This window comes from Mustela erminea, chromosome 13, assembly GCF_009829155.1.
Source record: "Mustela erminea isolate mMusErm1 chromosome 13, mMusErm1.Pri, whole genome shotgun sequence".
Taxonomy (NCBI): Eukaryota; Metazoa; Chordata; class Mammalia; order Carnivora; family Mustelidae; genus Mustela; species Mustela erminea.
In genome coordinates, this window is record NC_045626.1 from 46,204,006 (window position 1) to 46,211,352 (window position 7,347).

The following is a 7,347-nucleotide window of genomic DNA, read 5'->3' on the forward strand; positions in this document are numbered from 1 at the left end:
TTACTCCCTGTGACTGCAACAAAGCAGCCAGTCAGACCTGTGGCCCTAGAGCTCCTCACTGGCCCTTCTCACTCAGGCACCTGCACCTCCAGGGGGAGGCAAAAATCTGGCCAGGACCTTTGCCCTCCTTCCCTGGTCCTCTTCCTTTGCTGGGATACTATGTCAAAAACTATGGTATATCCTCCCTCGAGCCCAGCAAAGATTTGCTCAGACATTGTTGAATCAAAAACAAAGGTCCAGAGCAATATGTACTGAGGCATCCTTGGCGGCTTCTCTAAAATAAGCAGGTGGCTCCCACTTGGTCTCCACCAGCCTCCTAAATTCCTGCTGTCTGCAAGCCATTGAATGCGCTCTACCACCTCCCCGCCTCCATGAAATGCGCTCTGACCGGGGGCTTTGCAAAATGGGCTCTGTGGAATACTAGTCCCCTAAGATGTTCCCCACCAAGAAGGGATTCTGGGGCCACATAAGGTTGGGCAAGCACAGCACACAGAGCCCGCCTTCCAGAGGCTCTGGGAGACCTCCTGTGGTCCTGAACCTGGAGGCATTCCCTTTCTCTCATGGGAAGTGGGCAGTGAGAGTAAACTGTGACTTCTCTTTTTTATTTTCACATAAAGGACAGCAAGGACCTCTGTATCCTTCCTGAAAATATAGCAGACTAGCCAGGGTCTACCAAGATGTAAAACCCAACTTGGATCATCCAAGAGTCTTTAAAAACTGGCTGGGACTCTTTGCGGAGCTGTAGGCAGAGGGAAGGGAGGGCTCAGCGGAGGGAAGGGAAAGATTGTGTTCCTGAAGGTTAGTGGGGGCTGGGGCCATGGGGCAGGGCTGCAGTTATGGGGTAGGGCTGTAGCCACTGGGGGCCAGGCTGCCCATGGGAGGTGGGGTTCCAGAGAGACCAGCCTCTTCCAGAAATAGAACACAAAAAGCAGGAGCAGGAGACAAGGGCCAATCTGTCTTCTCCAAATGGGAAGGGAAGCAAGAAGAGAAGAAGGTGCCAGAGGAGGTATCTGTAATGGTGAGCCTCCTGGGGCACAGAGCAAGATGGCGACAGGGGTGGGGTGGGCTGGACCATGAAGCTTATAGATCAACAAGGGATCAAAACATGAGAAGTTGATGATTTCCCTGTGAAAGTCCCTCATTGTTTAGAAGTTAGGTTTGCATTTTGAAATGTTTTACTGAGAATAAAGGAGAAAGGGACCTGCCTCTAAGTGTCCTAGATGTGGTAAGAAGGTAGAGTTTTGATGCTTGGGCCGCCACTTCCATCCTGAGGAAAGCAGTAAGAAAGACTGAGAGCACGTTTCCCTTTTTAGAATAACTGCTCTTTTGTGCTGGCAGGGGCTTGGCTTGGGGAGGGAGGTGCTTCCTCTGTCATCCCCCACCCCTCAAGGATACCGTGATCTGAGCCACTTTTAGGCACTGAACACTTTGGAAACCTAAAGTCTCTCACCTGCAGGCAGAGAAGAAGAAATACCCAGATAGGATTTAGCACTGCATGGTGTGGGAAATAAAAAGGCAATCAAACCTCTTTTGATCAGTCTCTATCTCTTGATGTCCGGAAATTTACATCTCACTGCAATAAAAAAAAAAAGAATCAAAGGAGGGCTGACCCAGAGAGGAGAGCTATTCCTAATTCTGGTGGATCATAAAACCATCCCTTCTTGGAGATCTATAACGTACATTGTTAAAATCTCTAAATAGTCCTCCAGAAAGAAACCCATTTAACTCCGCTTAATCCAGGATTTCCCGCACTCATGTGAAAATCGAACCTTCTTTTCTTCTTCCTCTTCTTCTTTTTTTTTTTTTTTTTTTAATCTAAGTATCCTTTGGAAAGTACTGTGGTGTCCCGTAAGCCATGTTTCTAGGATCTGTATGTTAAAGCACAGAGGCTAAGGAGGCTAAGGCTGACTGTGTAGTCATTGTCTCATACAGCAAAAGAGTAGAGTTAAAAACGGACAAGGAGAAAGCCATCAGAGGTACAGGAAAGAGCGTGCCTTCCCAATCAAATGTAATAAAAGGGATGAGATTTGTCTTGTAGCCTACTGAGAAGAAAGCCTGTGGTAACCTCCATTCATGGCGCCTTAGCAGGAGTGGCTAAGAAGTGGCTCGCCTGATCCTAACAAGGAAGACCTCCAAACGAAAAGAAATCTGAGGCATAAGTGGGAGAGAGAGGGGGGAAAATGAGATTTCAGGTAGAAGCAGCAGTGTCTGCTACTTCTCTCATGTGGCAATAAGTAAATCACATGCGGAGTGCGGTAGGGCTGTTTGCCCACAAGAACAAAGGCGAATAGGGCTACACCTGGCGATGAGGACAGAAGGACCCCCAAGGAGGTCGATGACCATCCAAGAGCCTCCCAGTCCAGGATTAGCATTTTCAATCTGATTGTAGGAGCAACCGGGAGCCATACAGACCTTGGAGACTTTTCAAAATGAAAGTAATGTAGAACGCAATACAAAGGAGGGCTTGCAAGAAAGGAGAGTTCAGAGAGCCAGGTAGAAGGTTGTACTCATCCTTGTTAAAGAAGCTGGGGACACTGGGACTGGGACTCTAAGTTACACAGGTAGGGATGGATCTGAGAGGTAACAAAGCCAGAAACTTTGTGTTTTCTGGGTAAAATTGTTCCAAGAGGCTCAGGAGGCAGGGGAGTTGAAAATGAACAAAGTTTATGAGTCCAGTATGGAATTCGAGCTTTCAGAGTCTAAGCTACCCCAGCTCAAGTTTCTTAGCAGTTCTTCATCCCATTGTAGTGGTTCTGTTTCACTGTACTCTGGGCAAGTCGGCTAGCAGCCATACTTCAACACTTCCTGTGCCCGTCAGCTCTGATGCCTGAAGAAAAGGCAGCTGGATGAGGAACAGACAGCCAGAAATAATAGAAACCCAATGAAAAAGGGAGGCTAGGAGGCATTTTTGTGATACTAAAAGAAAATTAAAAGGAGACCTGAAGATAATCTAATAAAATCCGAGCTTCGGATCAGTCGTATCCCATGATCTTGGGCCCAGAATCTCTTCGGCACCTCAGGACTGAGCTTAACCCAGCTGCCTCCATGAGAGACACAGAAAGCTCAGCTGTCATTCTAAATGGTCCTGAAATACAATGACACCCAAATAGATGATCTCTAAGTCATTATCTGCACATGTCTGAAGATCATCTTATTCCATGCCCGCGTAGCTCCCAAGCACATTCAGATAGCACCTAACCCCAACATTATCGTCAGAGCCAAGAAACATTAAGTTCAGCCTCAAAGCTCATGATGGAGAAGTACCTCTCCAGGTGCATCGTCTCTATACCAACACATCATCACTATTTTCCCAACCCTCTTTGGTCTACCATTGTGTTGGCGTGTGTGCAGCCATCCTCCTAATAACCCAGACTCAACAATTCTGTGGTCTTTGACCTCCCTCTCTTCTTCCTTCAAGTTTTTTGTCTTCACATGTCACTGACAGTGGTTCTCTCCCCTCCATTTTCACAAAACACATCCCACAGGTAGCCCTCCAGCATCTCCACCACGTTCTACTGTTGCAGTGCCCCAAGTGATTTTTACAATCCACTTTGTCCCCCAAGTCCACCAGGCAAACAGAGTAACTTCATAAGCAGAGTTAGGTCAAACTGGCTGGCTCCAAAATGTCCAAAGTCCCCCTTAGTACAAGATATATTTGTATGGCATTTGGGGGCTTCCATTTTACATGCCCTCCGTCTCTCCACATATCACTGACAAGTACTCCCCTTTTTTTACTTTGACGCTCTTCACCCCGAATACGCCTCCATTGCTTCCTTCTTGCCTTGGTGGCCTTATACGCCACAGAGCATTTTTAAAGATTTAAGAATGTGTAAGCAGAAAAGTATTATCTTGGGGCACCTAGGTGACTCAGCAGATTAAAGCATCTGCCTTCAGCTCAGGTCATGATTCCAGGGTCCTGAAATCGAGCTCTGCATGGGGCTCGATACTCAGCGGGGAGCCTGCTTCCCTTCCTCTCTCTCTCTCTGCCTGCCTTTCTGCCTATTTGTGATCTCTGTGTGTCAAATAAATAAATAAATAATCTTTTTTAAAAAAAGAAAGAAAGAAAAAAAGTATCGTCATCACCATTGAAATCAAAGCCCTTCTCAAATGTCATATATTCTCTGATGTCTTTCCTAAATCCCTTTTACTAAAAGGAATTTCTCCTTCTTTGACCTCTCGTGGAAAGTCCCAAGACAATCTGCATTGTATTAGAGTTAATTACACTCATATCTTAACTCCCTTATTTGAACATAAGCCCCCTGAAGGCAAAGGCAGTGCCTTACCCATCACCGTGCCCTCATATCCCCTAGCAGAGTGCCCTGCTCCATACATGTTTACCGAGTGACTGGATAAATAAACAGACTTCGCTAGAACTCACACCCTCTTAGCAAACTGGAAATAGATGGAGAATATGGAATATCAATGGGAGGCATTGCTCCAGCTGCTGCTACAACACTGTTAATTACACAATACTTTTATTGAGCAATTCGGTGGTAATTCTTGCAGCTATTCCTCCTTAATAAGATCCATTGTGCACCATAAAATAGTAACTGGGACGCAGTTTGTATTCCACATACATCACATTTCTCTTTAGCAGGTTCTTCCATATCCATAATCTTATCATTATTACTATTACCCTCAGAAGACAGTTGACTTGCATTAATCAGGCCTGCTGCCATTCCCTTGCCAGATTTTCTGCAGTTTTATTGTGCTTTTGGACATTTTAATTAACTTGAAAAATTAATTTTAAAATCTTACCTTATTAATGCTCTGCCCCCTTGGAAATCCCTTCTTCTTGTTTATTATCACTGACCACTTGAAGATGAGGTCATTAGTGATTAAAGCTCCAGAGAACTTTCACACCATCCTGCTGCAGACGGTATGCTATTTTTAAGTGGGATGAGAATAATAATAATCCAAAAATTGAAGGTGGGGGTGGTAGATTTCTGTTGCTCTGGGAGTTAAAAGACTTATTTCAATTATGCCATAACATTTACTCCTCAACTACCCGCTGTCTACTGAAGCCCAACGATGTTAGTTTATTAATGCCGTCCACAGAGCTGAAGGTCTTTTTTTTTTTTTCTTTACCCACTAGACAAGCTGAAATGAATAAGACACCAGTTTCATGATTCAAGAACACGGACACAGACAAAATGCCAGGACACATCCAAAAAAACCAGCTTCTTGATCCTTAATGCTTTTTCTGGACTTTAGGAAACATAAAGGGATGGTCACCAAACGCAAGTGCTTCTTTCTCTGAACAAAAAATGGCAACAGCTCACAGCTAACTGCAAAATGTTGGTGGTGGCTTCCTGGTCACTATTAATCGGGTTATGAGGCTATATCAGGATCTTCCACAAGGAGTGTCCTCCTCAGTAAGAGCTGCCTTCCATGTGGATAGGATGAGTGAGTGACAGAGAGCCACAGAACTGCCTTTCCCGTTACAAGTATTCAGGACTCTTTTGGTATAATTTACAATAGTGATTTTCAACTTTTGATTACAAGCATCTAGTCCTGATTTCACAAATGAGATGGACTTTCACATAATCCCACGATGTTTCTTGGTACAGAAAATATATGACAAAAAACTAGTATGAATTCTGTTAACTACTGTACGGGTCTTATTTTGTTGATACTAATGGCCCCTACACATATTTAGAACACGCGGTCCGCGCAAGCACAGGATGTATTATTCACTGAATTTCCAGACAGTCGTCAGTGTGTGTATATGTATTTGTATGAATTCTTTGTATGAATTCCCTCATTTTAGTCCTACAACTCAAGAAATGAATATGCGAGCTGAATCACTGACAGGGATGTTAACCTTTGAACAGACTCTTTTTTTCTCTTTTCTTTTCTTTTTCTTCTTTTTTATTTATTTATTTATTTATTTATTTATTTTTAGTGGCTTTAAACTAAAATCCTTTTATTAGATCGAAGATTTTCAAGAGAGGGCTTATTCTGCTCTGATTCCATTTAAAATGCCTGCGGTTTTCTATAACAACGGAAAGGTGGAGAACTACTTCTTCCTGCCACCTCCAGTCTGAGCTTCATTAACTGGCTACCTGAGGTATCTGTTGACAGGAAGGAACAAGCACCCAACAAGGCTGGTTTATTACAAGGATATTTTAAGGATGCAGAGTAATAGGACAGGCCACATTGGCAAAGAGCTCAGCCTACTTCCCTTCATGTCACTAACTAGTTGGTGTTCTGAAGTAACTCGCCTCCCATCTCAGAGCTTCAGTTCCTTCCCAGGTAGGGTGGACGTAGTGCGAGTACCTAGATCACACGGCTCCGGACATGATTAACTACGTATCTAGAGATTCGCCCCATGTTAAGAACATGGTAAGCACTTAATCTCGGCCAACCAGTAACAGCAGCAGAAGTAATAATGGCGGTGGTGGGGAGGAGCATGGACACATACCTGGGCCCCCTGAAAACAATGAGTCAGAATCTCCAAGTCTCTCGCCAAGGGCTGAAGAACGTCTTGCTGATATGCTTGGTTCCCTTTGCTGCAGAATCCCTTCCCCTTCGCCTCTTCTGTAATTCTGCCAGAACATATTGAAAAGGAAATCCTACCACTAGAAGAGCCATGGGGATAGGCATGTTGGTTGATTTTGCTCCCTATTGCCTCATACAATGCCAGGCACATATTAAGTCCTCTGTCAACCAATATCGGCAGCATGCATAGCTCTCAAGGCACCCACTCTGAACACCACTCTACATGGTCTTATTAGTGCCAGTAACTCAGCACCATCCAGATGACATGGTGTCTGTTTTCAACAGTATATTCCAGGGAAAAGAATATGATGGGCCTAACCATGGGACAACTACCAACTCTAATCAAGTCAGCGGGGACCACACGGGCATGATCACATCTGGCTGCCCATTCTAGAATAAATTCTATAAGGAATGGAAATGAATAGAGCATTATGAACATCTTTTGTTTATACAGTATTAAAATTCGGAAGAGAGATGATTTAGGGCTGGCAAGATAGATGAATCATGGCTTCATGGACTAAGTGATATTTCAGGTCGGTTTCTGAAAGATAAGGTTTTGATAGGAGGATTTTTTTATATGTATAATGTTTATTAAATGTTGCTTAATATTTTACAGTGAGAAAAAGCACACTCTACCATTCTGACACAATTTTTGTTTAATTTCTACTAGGTACAAAGCCCTACAGTAAACACTGTTAGATATGCAGAGACGCATAAGCAGGCCCTGCCTTCAGGATCTTTCCATTGGCTGAGGGGAGACCTAGACATGTGAAGACAAGGGCTCTAGGAGTTAAAAAGGTGAAGAGAACCTTTTAGGCTAGAACAAGAGTACAGTTGGCTCACAGG